Source organism: Hemiscyllium ocellatum, chromosome 24 (genome assembly GCF_020745735.1).
Source record: "Hemiscyllium ocellatum isolate sHemOce1 chromosome 24, sHemOce1.pat.X.cur, whole genome shotgun sequence".
NCBI lineage: Eukaryota > Metazoa > Chordata > Chondrichthyes > Orectolobiformes > Hemiscylliidae > Hemiscyllium > Hemiscyllium ocellatum.
The window spans coordinates 47,752,967-47,769,388 of NC_083424.1; the positions used below are offsets into that span (position 1 = coordinate 47,752,967).

Here is a 16,422-nt window from a genome sequence, read left to right on the forward strand (position 1 = left end):
GGATGAGGTGTGATGGCTCAGTTAGGGCACTTGAGAGTTGCAAGTTAACCAGGAAAGACCTAATGAGAGAGCTAAGAAGAACCAGGAGGGGACATGAGAAGTCATTGGCAGATAGGATCAAGGAAAACCTTTAAGCTTTCTATAGTTATATCAGGAATAAAAGAATGACGAGAGTAAGATTAAGGCCAATCAAGGATAGTAGTGGGAAATTGTGGGTAGAGCCTGAGGAGATTGGGGGAGTACTAAATGAATACTTTTCATCAGTATTCACACTAGGAAAAAACAATGTGGTCGAGGAGAATACTGAGATACAGGCTACTAGACTAGATGAGATTGAGGTGCATAAGGGTGAGGTGTTAGCAATCCTGGAAAGTGTGAAAATAGGTAAGTCCCCTGGGCCAGGTGGGATTTATCCGAGGATTCTCTGGGAAGCCAGGGATGAGACTGCAAAGACTTTGACTTTGATCTTTATGTCATCATTGTCTATGGGAATAGTGCCAGAAGACTGGAGGATAGCAAATGTTGTCCCCTTGTTCAAGAAGGGGAATAGAGACAACCCTGGAAATTATAGCCCTATCAGTCTTACTTTGATTGTAGGTAAAATATTGGAAAGGATTATAAGAGGTAGGATTTATAATCATCGAGAGAGGAATACGTTGATGAGGGATAGTCAACGTAGTTTTGCGAAGGGTAGGTCGTGCCTCACAAAATTTTATCAATTTCTTTGAGAAGATGACCAAGCAGGTAGATGAGGGTAAACCGGTTGATATGATGTATATGGATTTCAGTAAGGTGTTTGATAAGGTTCCCACGGTATGCTATTGCACAAAATACGGAGGAACGGGATTGAGGGTGATTTAGCGGTTTGGATCAGAAATTGGCTGGCTAAAAGAAGACCGAGGGTGGTGGTTGATGGGAAATATTCATCCTGGAGTTCACTTACTAGTGGGGTACTGCAAGGATCTGTTTTGCATCCACTGCTGTTTGTCATTTATATAAATGACCTGGTTGAGGGCATAGAAAGATGGGTTATTAAATTTGCAGGTGACACGGAGTTTGGTAGAGATGTGGATAGTGATGAAGAACGTTGTAGATTACAGGGAGACATAGATAAGCTGCAGAGTTGGGTTGAGAGGTGGCAAATCAAATTTAATACAGAAAAGTGTGAGGTGATTCACTTTGACAGGAGTAACAGGAATGCAGAGTACTGAGCTAATGGTAAGATTCTTGGTAGTGTAGATAGAGTCATAGAAAAGTACAGCATGGAAACAGACCCTTTGGTCCAACTTCAGCACAGAAAGCTTCCCTGTGTGAGGCTATCACCTTCAATGTGTTATCTGGGCCAACATGACACCAATTGTTCAAGTTCACCTGAGAAAGTACCCATTGGTCCAACTCATCCATGCCGACCAGATAACCCAACCCAATCTAGTCCCACCTGCCAACACCTGGCCCATATCCCTCCAAACCCTTCCTATACATATACCTATCCAGATGCCTTTTAAATGTTGCAATTGTGCTAGCCTTCACCATTTCCTCTGGCAGCTCATTCCATACACATACCACCCTCTGCATGAAAAAGTTGCTTCTTAGGTCTCTTTTATATCTTTCCCCTCTCACCCTAAACCTATGCCTTCTAATTCTGGACTCCCCCACCCCAGGGAAAAGCCTATCCATACCTCTCATGGTTTGATAAACCTCTAAGGTCACCCCTCAGCCTCCGATGCTCCAGAAAAAACTGTCCTAGCCTATTCAATCTCTCCCTATAGCTCAAATCCACCAACCCTGGCAACATCCTTGTAAATCTTTTCTGAACCCTCACATCTTTCCGATAGGAAGGAGACCAGAATTGCACGAAATATTCCAAACAGTGGCCTAACCAATGTCCTGTACAGCTGCAACATGACCTCCCAACTCCTGTACTCAATACTCTGACCAATAAAGGAAAGCATACCAAACGCCGCCTTCACAATCCTATCTACCTGCGACTCCACTTTCTGGGAGCTATGAACCTGCACTCCAAGGTCTCTTTGTTCAGCAACACTCCCTCGGACCTTACCATTAAGTGTATAAATCCTGCTAAGGTTTGCTTTCCCAAAATGCAGCACCTCTCACTTATCTGAATTAAACTCCATCTGCCACTTCTCAGCCCATTGGCCCATCTGGTCCAGATCCTGTTGTAATCTGAGGTAACCTTCTTCGCTGTCATCTCGGTGTCTAGGTATAAAGATCCTTGAAAGTTGCCGCCCAGGTTGATAATTGTTAAGATGGCATACGGGTCTGTTAGCTTTTATTGGTAGAGGGATTGAGTTTCGGAACCATGAGATCAGGCAGTTGTACAAAACTCTGGTGTGGCCATATTTGGAGTATTGCGTACAGTTCTGGTCACTGCATCATAGGAAGCATGTGGAAGCTTTGGGAAGTGTTCAGAGGAGATTTACTAGGATATTGTCTGGTATGGTCTTGCGAGGAAAGGCTGATGGACTGGAGACTGTTTTGTTAGAGACAAAAAGGTTGAGAGGTGACTTAATTGAGACATATAAGATAATCAGATGGTTAGAGAGGTGTTGGACAGTGAGAGCCTTTTTCCTCAGATGGCGATGGCTAGCACAAGGGACGTAGTTTTAAATTGAGGGGTGATAGATATAGGAGAGATGTCAGAGGCAGTTTCTTTATTCAGACAATAGGAGGGGCATGAAACACATTCCCTGCAATAGACTCGTCAACTTTAAGGGCATTTAAATGGTCATTGGATAGGCATGTGGATGAGAATGGAATGGTGTAGGTTAGATGAGCTTCAGATTGGTTTTACAGGTCAGCACAACATCGAAGGCTGAAGGGCCTGTACTGCACTGTAATGTTCTATGTTCTAAGTATGACATTTTTGTCTCAAAAGTGTTAAATTATTAAAGGGGATGATTGAAGGACTTGACAGGGTTCATAGAGAGAAAATATTTCCTTCATTGGGAGAATGTACAATCTGAGAGAACAGAAAAATAAGCTTGCCAGGAATATTTTTAAATCAACAAAAGCACAACGATCAGAAATTATGGCAGGAAATACTTCCTTCTCCAGAGGGTGATGGAAATTCATAACACTGTTCATAAAAAAATATTGTTTTGGGCATCAGGGCTTAATTGAAACCCTGATTCATCAATTTATGTTAGGAAATGAAATTAAGGGTTACATAAGGTAGTGGATGAAGTTCAAATCAACCATGCTCAAATTGAATTGCTTAAGTGGTCTGAGGGACTAAATGGTCCACTTCTGCTCCTAGTCTCCATCTAAAATGACAGTGATGTTATGCGCTACACTCATTGCACTGATTTTGTCAAACGAAGCATCATCTATAATAGCCTTTGTTCAACTGTTGATTTAAAAATGCGGTGAGAGTTTATTTTGCTGTTGTCTTCCTGAAATCAATGGAAGTACGTCCTTCCAAATTGGATTGTTTTACCACTTGATGTGAAAGAATTACGTGATGGGCCGGGCACTAGCTGTGGGTATTGAAACTGGTCCCATGACTCTGCTAGTGCTTCTCCACACTGACTACAATGATGGGGTAGCTGCTGCTGATGACTAACTGTGGTTTGTGTGATCTCTGACTGAATACCAGGACTTCATGAAGTGCCTAAGTGTTAGAAATGCTTATTAATTTGGATTGTATATAAGTGATATGAACCATTCAAACTCAAAGTCAATTTCAGTCTTTTGTACAGTCTCATTACTTTAGATTCTCTACAGTGTGGAAACCGGCTCTTTGGCCCAACAAGTCCACACCAACTCTCCGAAGAGCAACCCACCTAGACCCATTCCCCTATATTTACCCCTGACTAATCAACCTAACACTACAGGCAATTTAGCATGGCCAATTCACCTAACCTGCATACCTTCGGACTGTTGGGGGGGGGGGGGGGGAAACCAGACCACCTGGAGGAAACCCAGGGAGAATGTGCAAACTCCACACAGACAGTTGCCCAAGGTGGGAGTTGAACCCAGGTCCCTGGTGCTGTGAGGCAGCAGTGCTAACCACAGCGCCACCGTGCCGCCGCTAAATTATTAGACCCATTTGAACACCTGTATATATGATGGAATAATGTTGGATTTCTCCAAGCAATTCTTGAATGTTTAGTTTGAAAACAAAAGTTCTAAAACAAGAGTCACGTTCCCTTGCATTTCCATAGAAGGTTTTGGAAGTGCCTTTTATCAAGAAAAGCCATTTTCCCATTTTGTTTGACAGTAAATTCTATCAGTAGACGCTCTTCTCAATCCCTGATCCAGGACTCCTGTCAGTGTTCTCCTGTCCATTCAGTTACTGGTGGCAGAGCTTTCAACCAGTTTATCTTACAATTTGGAACTTAGCCTTTCCTGAATGCTCCACTTCGCTCGATCTTTTTGTTTGAAATCTTCCTCAAAATCTAACATTATGAGCATGCCTTTGATCACCTGTCCAAACTTCTTTTTTACTGCTCAATGTATATTCCTTCTCTGCAAAGCACCTTGGTATGTTTTTCTATGTTGACATTATTATAAACTGTTGATTTGCTTTTTCTTCCCTGAAAATGATGTTGCAAGGGTTAAAGGATTTGAGCTATAGGGAGAGGCTGAATAGACTGGGGCTGTTTTCCTTGGAGTATCAGAGGTTGAGGGGTGACCTTATAGAGGGTAGTAAAATCATGAGGAACATGGATAGGGTAAATAGATTTGGCCTTTTCCCTTGGGCAGGGCAGTTCAGAACTAGAGGGTGTAGGTTTAGGGTGGGAGGGGAAAGATTTAAAAGGGACCTATGGGCAACTTTTTCACGCAGAGGGTAGTACGAGTATGGAATTAGCTGCCAGAGGAAGTGTTAGTGGCAGCTACAATTAAAGCATTTAAACGGAATCTGAATAGGAAGGGTTTAGAGTGATATGGGCCAAGTGCTGGCAAATGAGACTAGATTAGTTCAGGATATCTGGTGGGCATGGAGTTGGACTGATGAAATAGTTTCAATGCTGTACATCTCTATGACTCAATGCTGTCCTGATACCTGTAGCTGAGAGACCAGATTTGTAGGTTATTTCTCAGCTGCAACCAGTTCTCCAGTAGCTGGTCACCACCAGTTAGCACATAATGCTCACTTGTTAATGTCCCCAGCTTTTCTTTCTTGACTGGGAATCTTTTAGACACTTGGAATCCTTCAACCGATGTGGCTGTAGCTAGGAGCTACTCGTTCCTGGTCACTAACTTGGAGCTGTTTGAGCAGTTCCTAAAGCAGTCTGAACTGAGCTAATCGCAATAAGCAGTGTAGCAGCGTCCAGAGATTAATTCAACGCAGTTTATGCTTTGTCATTCCTATAAATACACATGCACAGAATAATTAGAATTTATAGCACAGGAATGGACCATGTTGGTCCAATCTGTCACACAAGTCTTCTCCCACCCTAAATCTATCACCATATCACTTTGATTTTGGCTCCCATTGTTTCAAATCAGTCTATTCAGACATATAATGACACATCTGGAGCAGTTGGGATTTGAACTCGGGTCACTTGGTGTAGTGGTAAGAACACAACCACTATGCTATTGGAGTGCCCCTCCCTCAACTCCCACTGGCCCATCCTCCCCACCCTGGCCCTTTTTTCTTACATTCTTATCTAGCTTCTCCTTAAATATATTTACACTACTGACCTCAAATATTCCATGTTACATGATGCGCATTCTTTCCAATTTCTTCATGGATTTATGAGTGACCTTCTATTTATAGTCCCTAGTCTTTGATTCCCCTCAAAAGGAAACAGTTTTTTTTCTGCATCTGCTCTAGGTTTGAAGATCATCTTTCACCTCTTGTGTTCCATATTAAGTTAACATAACTTCTCTGATTTTCAGAAGGAACTTTTAATCAATTCTGACAGTATGTATCATGGGATATGCTGTTATTGTGTCCACCAGAACATCTAAGATGCCTTGGTGGATTTATTGCAATCAATCTTCCTTACTACTATTCATCTTAGGTTAATGATACTAATTGGTGAAGGATGCTCACACAGTCTTCAGCAAAAGAGAGGCTCAGCTTTGATAAACAGCAAACTTAACTAAACATAACAGCTAGTTATTTTATATCTAAGTTACAATAGTGTCCTTTGTAAGAACTTAACCTGTACAGAAATATAAGTACATAGTGCTATCAGACTTAGCACTGAACTGATACTGTACTAGAACATACTAATTAGCACATCCCAGGAACAGTCTTTTATATCCCATTAGTTAGAGCTCATCTTGTGATGTCAGTTTACATTTTCAGGTTTAAATACTTTTTAGAACAAGCATCTGTTTTGGAGCTGTAGTAGTTTGAGGATATACTGGGCAGCATCTGTAGGGCATCTACAATTTGCTTCATTCCTTAGGCTAATGCTGTTTTATTTTATCCATTTGTGTGACTTGGGCATCGCTGGCTGGGCCAGCATTGATAGCCCATCCCTAGTTGCCCTTGAGAAGGTGGTGGTGAGCTGCCTTTTTGAATCACTGCAGTCCACTTGCTGTGGGATGACCCACAATGCCAGTAGGTAGGGAATTCCAGAATTTTGTCCCAACAACTGTGAAGGAACGGTGGTATATTTCTAAGTCAGGATGGTGAGTGGCTTGGAGGGGAACTCCAAGTACCTGCTAACCTTGTCCTTCTAGATAGAAGTGGTTGTGGGTTTGGAAGGTGCTGTCTAAGGATCTTTGGTGAATTTCTGCAGTGCATCTTGTAGATAGTACACACTGTTGCTACAGAGTGTGGTGGTGGAGAGATTGAATATTTGTAGATGTGGTGCCAATCAAGCGGGTTCCTTTGTCCTGGATGGTGTCAAACATCGAGAGTGTTTTTGGAGCTGCACCCATCCAGGCAAGTGGGGAGTATTCCATCACACTCCTGACTTGTGCCTTAGAGATGGTGGATAGACTTAGGGGTGTCAGGAGGTGAGTTACTCGCTGTAACATCCCTAGTCTGACCTCTTGTAGCTACTGTGTTTATGTGGTGAGTCCAGTTGCATTTCTGGCCAATGGTAACCCTAAGGATATTGATAGTTGGGGGATTCAGTGATGGTAATATGGTTGACTATCAAGGGGCAGTGGTTAGAGTGTTTTGTATTGGTGGTGGTCATTGTCTGGCATTTGTGTGGCACGAATGTTACTTGCCACTTGTCGGCCCAAGTCTGGATATTGTCCACATCTTGTTGCATTTGAGCACGGACTGGTTCACTATCTGAGGAGTCACGAATGGTGCTCAACACTGCAATCATCAGCAAACATCCCCACTTCTGACTTTATGACAGACGGAAGTTTGTTGATGAAGCAGCTGATGATTGTTGGGCCTAGGACACTACCCTGAGGGAGTCCTGCAGAGATGTCCTGGAGCTGAGGTGACTTACCCTCCACAACCACAACCATTTTCCTTTGTGTCAGTTATGACTCTAACCAGCAGAGTGTTTACCCCCTGATACCCATTGATTCCAGATTTGCCAGGGTTCCTTGATGCTCTTACTCGGTCAAATGCAGCCTTGATGTCAAGGGCTGTCCCTCGCTCTTCCCCTCTGGAATTCAGTTCTTTCGTCCATGTTTGAAACAAGGCTGTAATGAGATCAGGAGCTGAGTGACCCTGGCGGAAACCCAAACCTAGGTGTCACTGAGCAGGTTGTTACTGAGCAGATGCTGTTTGATAGCACTGTTGTTCCTTATCCAACAAGTGAAAATATTGTCAGTGGGCAATGACAGGAAACATCAATACAGACATTTCCCAGATTGAGATGAATATGTGCTTCTGATGTATCCATTAACTCTGATCTGTTTTGTTTTAAATTCATTCTTGGGAAGTGGATGTCACTGACAAGACAGGCATTCGTTGGCCATTATTAGTTACCCTTTAGAGGATAGTTATGAACACGTTAGTAAATGACTGGAGTCATGTATAAGACAGACAGGAATGAGGACAGTTTTAGCTCTCGAAGGAAGTTTTCCTAAAGGACAGAAATGAACCAGTCATTTTTTTTCTTCATAATGATCAGCTGCTTCACTGTTACTTCTACAGATACCAGCTTTTGTTTTCAGTTTGTAAGAAAAGAGAATTAAGTTTACAAAGTGTCATGATGAGATTTTAAACTCACTGGACCATTAGTCCAGATCAATTATATAAAATCCAACAGAAGATTCCAGTTTGCTGAGTGGCATCTTGCTAGTGGTAATTTGCAATTTAACATGTTTTCCCTTTAAATTGACAGGAGTGTTTCTACTAAGAGCACAGCCAGAGGAAGGAATTCAACCGATTTGATGTTCATAAACACCATAGAATTGGTGGATGGAGATTTGAATTATCCCTTAGTGTGAAATAAAGCATTTGTTTGGCTGGGTAAGGTGCTAGCCTTATTTAATTTGGTAAAGTCATCTAAAAGTAACGAGCTTGGTTTTGGGTGGATGTTTCAATGGATTAACCTGTGTCTGGTAGCCACTGGTTCCTCTAAGTCAAGCAATAGCCATCTGAATACTGCTGGCCCAAAGGCTGCCTACTAATGGAAGGTTGTGCTAAATGATGTACAATCCCGCGATCAGGTATGTGATCCACATGAACCCGAGACCTTTTTGTTCCCTGAAGTACTTTTGAGTATCTGGACATATCTGTGGTAAATAACATTCTTAGTTAATCTCTCAATCCCTTCATAAACAGGGGCACAGTAGAAGAGCAGGGAGATTTTGATGAACTTATGTAAGACACTGGTTAGACCTCAGGTAGAGGAGACTGAGGGATGACCTTATAGAAGTTTATAAAATCATGAGCATGGATTGGGTGAATATTCAAGGTCTTTTCACCCGGGTAGGGGAGTCCAAAACTGGAGGGCATAAGTTTAAGTTGAGATGGGAAAGATTTAAACGGATCTAAGGGTCAACATTTTCATGCAGAGGGTGGTGTTTGTTTGGAATGAACTGCCAGAGAAGGTTGGTACAATTACAACATTTTAAATGGCATCTGGATAGGTACATAAATAGTACCTATGAGATATGGGCTAAATGCTGGCAAATGGGACTAGATGAATTTAGGATATCTAGTTGACATGGATGAATTGGATCAAAGGGTGTTTCTGTGCTGTACATCTCTATGAATCTAGTTCTGATTGCTACACTTCAGGAAGGGTATAAATAAAAGAGTTTGAAAGAGGTTTATGAGAATGATTCCAAGGATAGACATTTCAATTATGAGGGAAGATTGGAAAAGCTGAGACTGTTTTCCTTGGACAGAAGAAGGCTAAAAGGAGATTTGATGCAGGCTTTCAAGATCATGAGGTGTCTGGACTGAGTGGATAGAGAAAAACCATTCCTACACATAAACAGATGAGAACCAGAGGGCACAGTTTTAGAGTGTTTTGTAAAAGAAGCAAATATGAAGGAAAAAAATGTTTTCATACAATTAGGTTTTAGAGTGCATTGTCTGTAAATGTCAAGGCAGATTCCATTGAGACATTTAAGAGGGTGTTGGACAAATACTTAAATAGAAGCAACCTGCAGGATTATGGGGAAAAGGCATTAAGTTAAAGTACTAGTGCAAGCAAAACAGATTGAATGGCCTCTTTTCTCAGCTTAACAATTCTGAGATTCAAGGTTTTTCCAAGTTTCAACTTAAAGATTTCCAAAATGGAATAATGTTGCATATTTGGAGGGGATGAGGGGTAATTCCAGGGAGGAAGTTCGTGTGATGAAACTTCCAAGAATATACAACCACACTATCAAAGTAGGAAGATGTAGTTTGTGTTTGTTTACTACAAAAGTAACAAGGCAACTTTGAAACTGATGCAGATCCTTGGCTACACTATTTTCATCCTTACATTAAATGAACATGTCAGAGGCATTAAAATGATGCAAGAGAGAGTCACTAAAGCAATACCAGGGATGAGAGGATCAAACTGTGAGGACTTCCAGAAAAAAAGAGTTCTTCTCATTCTGATAGAACTATTCAAAGTTATGAGAGATGTTGACAAGTTTAACCTATTACCACTGATTGATGAGCTAATCACTGGAGTGCAGATTTTAAACCGTCACAGTAACAATGAAAGAATGATCCAAATAAATAATGTCCGCAGAGGTATGTAGTATATGTCTAAGTTTCATTAGAACGGAATCCAAAATTACAGGACTTAAAAGGGCAATAAATAAATACTTGAAAATAGCATTATTGAAAATTAAGGAGATGAGTCAAAATTAATCGGCTTTTCAGAGACAATATAATTTGATGGGCTGAGTTGCCTTCTTTTGTAAGTAAAGCTCTGTATCGTCCATACTGAAGTTGAGAAAACAGCCTCCATTTGTTTTCCATTTCACTCCTGACCCAACACTAGTCTCTCACTGCAGTTAAATGGTTAGCCCCTGACAATGCCATGCTACAAATGGCTGAGTGTTACTCCTCCCCTGGAAATCAGGCCACACAGATTCAGCCCAGACTGCTGTTGTTGTTAGGCCATGTGAACAAACTGAATTCATCTTTGTTTCCATTGTCAGGTCTCGCGCAAGCAGATATACATCATAGAGAGACTTGTGCTCATGTGTGGCCAGATGATGCACTTCTACAGGTCTCTGAGCAAAGCTAATGAAGCTGGTGGGACAACTAACTGACAGCTTGGTAACCTATACAGTTTGGCCATAGTTTTCACAATCTTCCATCATGACATTATTGTAGAGAATGTTATGGACCAGACCAAACGACTCAAAATATATTAAGAAGACAGCCTAGACCCTAACTTTTTCTTACTTTGAAGGTAATTGTGAGATGTTGCCTTCCAGATTCAATTGGATTGATCAAACTACTCGACTTTAAGAAAAAAACGCTTAATTTTTACACTACACTTAACATATAGACAAATAAAAAGAAAAGAATTGGCTAAGCTGTAACTATCAATGCTTAACGAAATTATTAACTACTACTACTAATTAATTGTTCCCATACAGTAACATCTGATAAGCACACCCTTGGAAAAGACAAATTCAGTAAAATAGATTGTCCCACCTGCAGTTCTAGCAGCAGGAAGAGAAGCCCAGCTTTTAGCTGTAACCGAGAGAGGAATAAGAGCTTCCATATCCAGCTCCAAGACCTCAGCAACTGCAAAAAGCTAAAACTAAAAATCCTGGTTCTGTGGAAGCTTGACACCACCCATTCAGGCTGCTTCTATTATTCCAACTTTTATTTTTAAAAAACCCAAGTCCTCAAAATGTGTTTACTTTATTGGCTTTGAGCAGACCACTCTGCATCTCTGTCTCAACTTTTCATCATAAAAAAGGACAAGATACATCTCTTAAAGCTGCAATATCATCACAAACAACATGACTAGACATTTTCAGCAACATATAAGGCGTCTCCTGGAGACTAATCAGTATTCTGATAAAACATGCAAGATTCCTATAGAATGTCAGGATATTTCTTTAAGTTGTTTTGATTAAAATTGATTCTTTAATTATTTAAGTGTGTCTTTCCTTCCCCTGTGGATTCTGAATCAATTGAAATTTTCATGACTATAATTGACAGGTTTTTATTAGGTAAATGCATTAAGCAATATTGTACAAATGTAGCTGAGCAAAATTGAGATACCAGTCCCATTAGTGCAGGACAAGACGAGAGGAGCTGAATGGCTTGCTCCTGCGGCCAATGGTATTGTGCAGTCTAGGTCTGATGTCCATAGGCGGCGCAAGTGAAGGGTCATGAGAAGTATCCAGCATTGATTGTCATAATCCAGATTGTGGAGGTGCAGTTACATACATATACAAAAGAAGTGACATAAAGGAAGAGCAATGGCAATAGGGTGGAGAATTTTCAGACAGGAATTCCAGATTTAGGGCCAAAGCTGCAGAAGATGTCTATGGAACAAAGAATTGGAGTAAAATAGATGTCTTGAAACTAAAAGGAGGTTGTAGACATGGGGAGCAGTGATTCCATGGTTGGATTTGAACACAAAGGTGAGAATTTTCAAACTGTTGTTTGATCAAGAGTCAGCGTTGGTCAGTAAGTACAGGAAGGCAGGATGGTCGCAGTTTGCACAGCCTGATGAGTTAGCTGGTCCTAGGAAAACTGGCAGAGAAACAGGACAGTTTTGCCTCAGCATCCTTGGGCTCGGGAGAGGGAAACTTAAAACAACTTTCTTAGACTTGATTTTTAAGCAGTGCTGCATCTGGAAGGGAGTGTGTTGGATGAGGACTGGATCAAACTGTGATATCTTCCATGGTGTGGTCCATTTATTGAGTTTGCGAATGAAGAATGGTTAATTGGATGGAATAACAGAGGGTGATCAACTACCCTAAACCTTCAGAAAAGATGGGGGGAGGGGGAAGAATCTGTACTGAAGGAATGTTAATAACGCTAATATTTTCACTGATTTAGAAACCTACTATCATGGAGCATATCCTGATCAGAGTATAAAGACCCTCTTTGTTTCAACTTACACAGTGAGGTTGAGGTTTGCCTGTTATGTGAGGCATGCTGAGCATATAGCTACTTCATGGATTAAGTGCAGTGATGTTGTTCAGTTGAACTGGTTAGTTTTACTCTGTTTTCCATTATACTGAGAGGAGAGCAGATTTATTGATCTCCTTATATGAGACCAACAGCAATTTAGGCTCCAGTGTTGTGGTAATCAGTGTCACACAGCAGCCTATCTGAGCTTTGCATCTGGTATTCAAAAATAATGGGAAAAGGACAACTGCATTCCGGAATACAGAAATGGTGGGGAAGGGTTCGATCCCTGTTATGCTGGTGTGGGAAGGGAGTATTGTTGGTGGTGATGACAATAAATTTTAAGCCCACTGTGCCGAATTCCTTGAATAGATAATGTGTCAGACATTCATTTCAGAGTTTGTGCCTATGACAGTAAAATCAGAACATCACACTTTTTTAGGTCATGGGGACATCTATATATACATAACACTTTTTTGTGCAGGGACCTAGCACACAATGATACATCATCAACTTTCCACATTCTGTCAAATGTATTCCCATTTACTTTGAGCTTAATTTGCCTGTTAGATAATAACACTGAGAATAATACAACACATTCCTTTTCAATATTATCCTATTTATATTATTAAAACCAAATAGGGGTCATCTTTATTTGCCTAATGAACATGGTTATAGTTTCATTCATTGATGTTTTTCTCTGATTTATTTAGAAAGTATTGACACAGATAGTTCAAGATGTCAGCAATTTAGACTCCACTGTAAATTGTCTACATTTCCATTTCAACAATAGTAAATTAACATCTCAACCATCTACACCCTTAATTCAAATCTCCAAAACTCTATGATCTCACTGAAGAAGCACTCAGTCAGTATACCAACTATTCACGGCAGAAAGTAAACACTTGGTCGAAATTCTCACCACCCGCATTCCCAAACAACAAGATTTGAGTTCTTCAAATGTCATCTACATCCTTGACGAAATTTAATGTTCAGGCCAGTAAAGCTACTCTGCTGAGACACAGTGGGAATTTTACATATAAATAAATCTTGAGATATCATGGTGGGGGAAATAAATACGACTGTTCCTGTAACGATGAGAAAGCTACCAATTACAGGAAACTGGTAATCAGACATGAGATTGTTTGGTTCCCAAAGGATTCGATAAGACATTATTTGTACAAGTAGATGGTGGATTCAATGTTAAATGCTTGCTGAGCTTTGTGAGTCACACAGTCTTCTATCATCTTCACATGCTGACAAATTCCATCGTGTTAGTCAATTGGGAGGGATAAACACTTGATATTTCCTGAGAAACTTGTTTTCTCTCTCTCTCTTTCTCTCTCTCTCTCTCTCTCTGTCTTGTCTCTCTTTCTCTCTCTCTCTGTCTTGTCTCTCTCTCTCTCTTTGTCTTCTCTCTCCCTCTCTCCCTCTCTCTGTCTTCTCTCTCTCTCTCTCTCTCTCTCTGTCTTGTCTCTCTCTCTCTCGTGCACACGCGCACACATACAAGTCTGAGGTGAAGTTGTATTTGCAGAATTATATTTACAGATACATTCTATTTTGTTCAAAAAATATGCAGACAGTCAATCCATAAAATATTCTGTAAATTCTACTTTGGAAATAGACCAGTCTGAGTCAAGATCGGGATACAGACCAACTCTGACCTCACACCTTTTAAGGCATTGTCTGAGCTGAGATGTCACCTTTTTTTAAAAGCCTTAACTTATCTTTAGAATGTGACTTCAAAGAAATTCTGGGATTTACATATTAATGAACTGAAACCTGTAAACCATTCTAAAAGATGAAAGACTTAACAACAATCGAGGTTTGTTAAATATCTCGTTCTACTTGCATGACACTGTCATCTTTTCCTATAAATTCTGTGTCTTATGGTCCTACTACACAATCACCTGAAGAAGGAGCGGCACTCCAAAAGTTAGTGCTTTTAAATAAACCTGTTGGACTATAACCTGGTGTTGTGTGATTTTTTTTAAACCTTGTCCACCACAGTCCCACACCGGCTCCTCCACATCAGCTCTCTCCTCTGTCTGTCTCTATGTCTGTGTCTATCTCTCTCTCCTCTGTCCATCTGTCCCTCTCTCCTCTGTCTGTCCCTCTCCCCCTCTCTCCTTTGTCTGTCTGTCCCTCTCCCCCTCTCTCCTCGTTCTCTTTGTGTGTGTCTCTGGTGCCGCTAGCTGACAGTTCACTGTTACCATGCAGGTGGCAATTTTGCCACGGCCACTCTGATTTGGCTGCAGTCAGATGTGTCAGATCTGACACATAAAATAAAAAAACAAGCCTCACCGGGGATGAAGGTTTAAGGTGGTGGGATGACATGTTTGAGGATTTTCCAACACCAGCTTGCACCATTAAATCTGCCATGCTCCCTGATTAACATGGGCATCCCTCCTACTACAGGCAAAACAGGTCAAATATTGACAGCAGGATAAGGCTCTTGAGGTGGTTGGGCCACCTGATGCTTTCCTCATCTTTCACCCCAGAAAATCTCGTCTAGATCAGGAGCGGGACGTCGATGTGCCACCTCTTTCTCCAGACCTGCCAGCAGGATAGGGTAAAATCCCACCTCGGGACTGGAGCTCAAATGGAAGGCAAGTGCTGTAACTGAGCCAACTTGATGTTCCTGTGTCTCTGAGATGTAAATGAAGGACACTGATGGACTTAGACCCATAAGATATAGGGGTAGAATTAAGCCATTCAGCTCATCGACTGCTCCACCATTCAATCATGGATGATATCTCCCTCAAACCCATTCTCCTGCCTTCTCCCTGTAACCCTTGATCCCCAAACCAATCAAGATCCTATCTATCTGTCTTAAACAAACTCGATGACTTGGCCTCCACAGCCTTCTATGGAAATGAGTTGAACAGATACTACCACCCTCTGATTGAAATGATTTGGCATTGTCACTATTCCTTTAAACTTCCTTTTAATTGAATGTAGTTTCCGATTATTAAATTTAGTCATGCAGCAACCCGAGTTGAGATTGTGGATAGATAATGTTCTTTCAATCCTTTGCCAATCCCATTCTTGAGGCAGTCGTCAAAGAAATACTTCAGAATTGGGTGATAATAACATGCATTCAAAGTTTCATTCCTTATTGTTCTACGATTGATAGATTTTTGTCCAGAAAGGGTCTGAAGAGATACAGAATAATGGAGGCTAAATAGAATTGTATTATAGATCAGCCATGATTTAATAAAATGGCAGATTAGACTTGTGGGATGAATGGCCAATTTCTGATCCTTGGTATTAGCTGCAGAAGGATATCATTCCAATCAGAAAGTGGAATACTTAGCCTGAAGGACTTATTGAACCTTATGTAGTTGAGTTAATGTTACTAAAGGTTCACGCATTAAATCAGATAATTATTCAGCATCAGCAGCCTGTACTAATTCAATTCTACTTCAAGGTCAATAACCCTTTCCAAACAGCAACACTCTTGGTGCCCTTACAGTTTACTGTTTAAACTGAAGTATTCACGGATTGATTGAAGTGAATTGAACAAAATGTGAGTCATTAATATTAATCAGGCTCTTTGTAAGCTGAATTTTAGAACAGAGTCTAGATTAGAGTGGTGCTGGAAAAGCACAGCAGGTCAGGCAGCATCCGAGGAGCAGGAAAATCGACGTTTCGGGCAAAAGCCCTTCAACAAAAGCCCTTCATGTTGCAGTTGTATAAGACTCTGGTGAGGCCTCATCTGGAGTATTGTGTGCAGTTTTGGTCGCCATACTATAGGAAGGATGTGGAAGCTTTAGAACGAGTGCAGAGGAGGTTTACCAGGATGTTGCCTGGAATGGTAGGAAAATCTTATGAGGAAAGACTGAGGCACTTGGGGCTGTTCTCATTGGAGAAGAGAAGGTTTAGGGGAGATCTGATAGAAGTGTATAAGATGATTAGGGGTTTAGATAGGGTAGATACTAAGAACCTTTTACCGCTAATGGAGTCAGGTGTTACTA

At 41.0% G+C, this 16,422-nt stretch overlaps 1 long non-coding RNA gene across 1 annotated transcript in view; it reads left to right on the plus strand.

Moving 5' to 3' along the window:
• The window catches only part of LOC132827393 (uncharacterized), a 49,477-nt gene extending 41,117 nt beyond the window's left edge, over positions 1–8,360 (plus strand). Inside the window, exon 3 of the long non-coding RNA XR_009645995.1 lies at positions 8,238–8,360. This is a non-coding gene — a long non-coding RNA (uncharacterized LOC132827393). The remainder of the gene's footprint in view (positions 1–8,237) is intronic.
• The last annotated feature ends 8,062 nt before the right edge of the window (positions 8,361–16,422 follow it).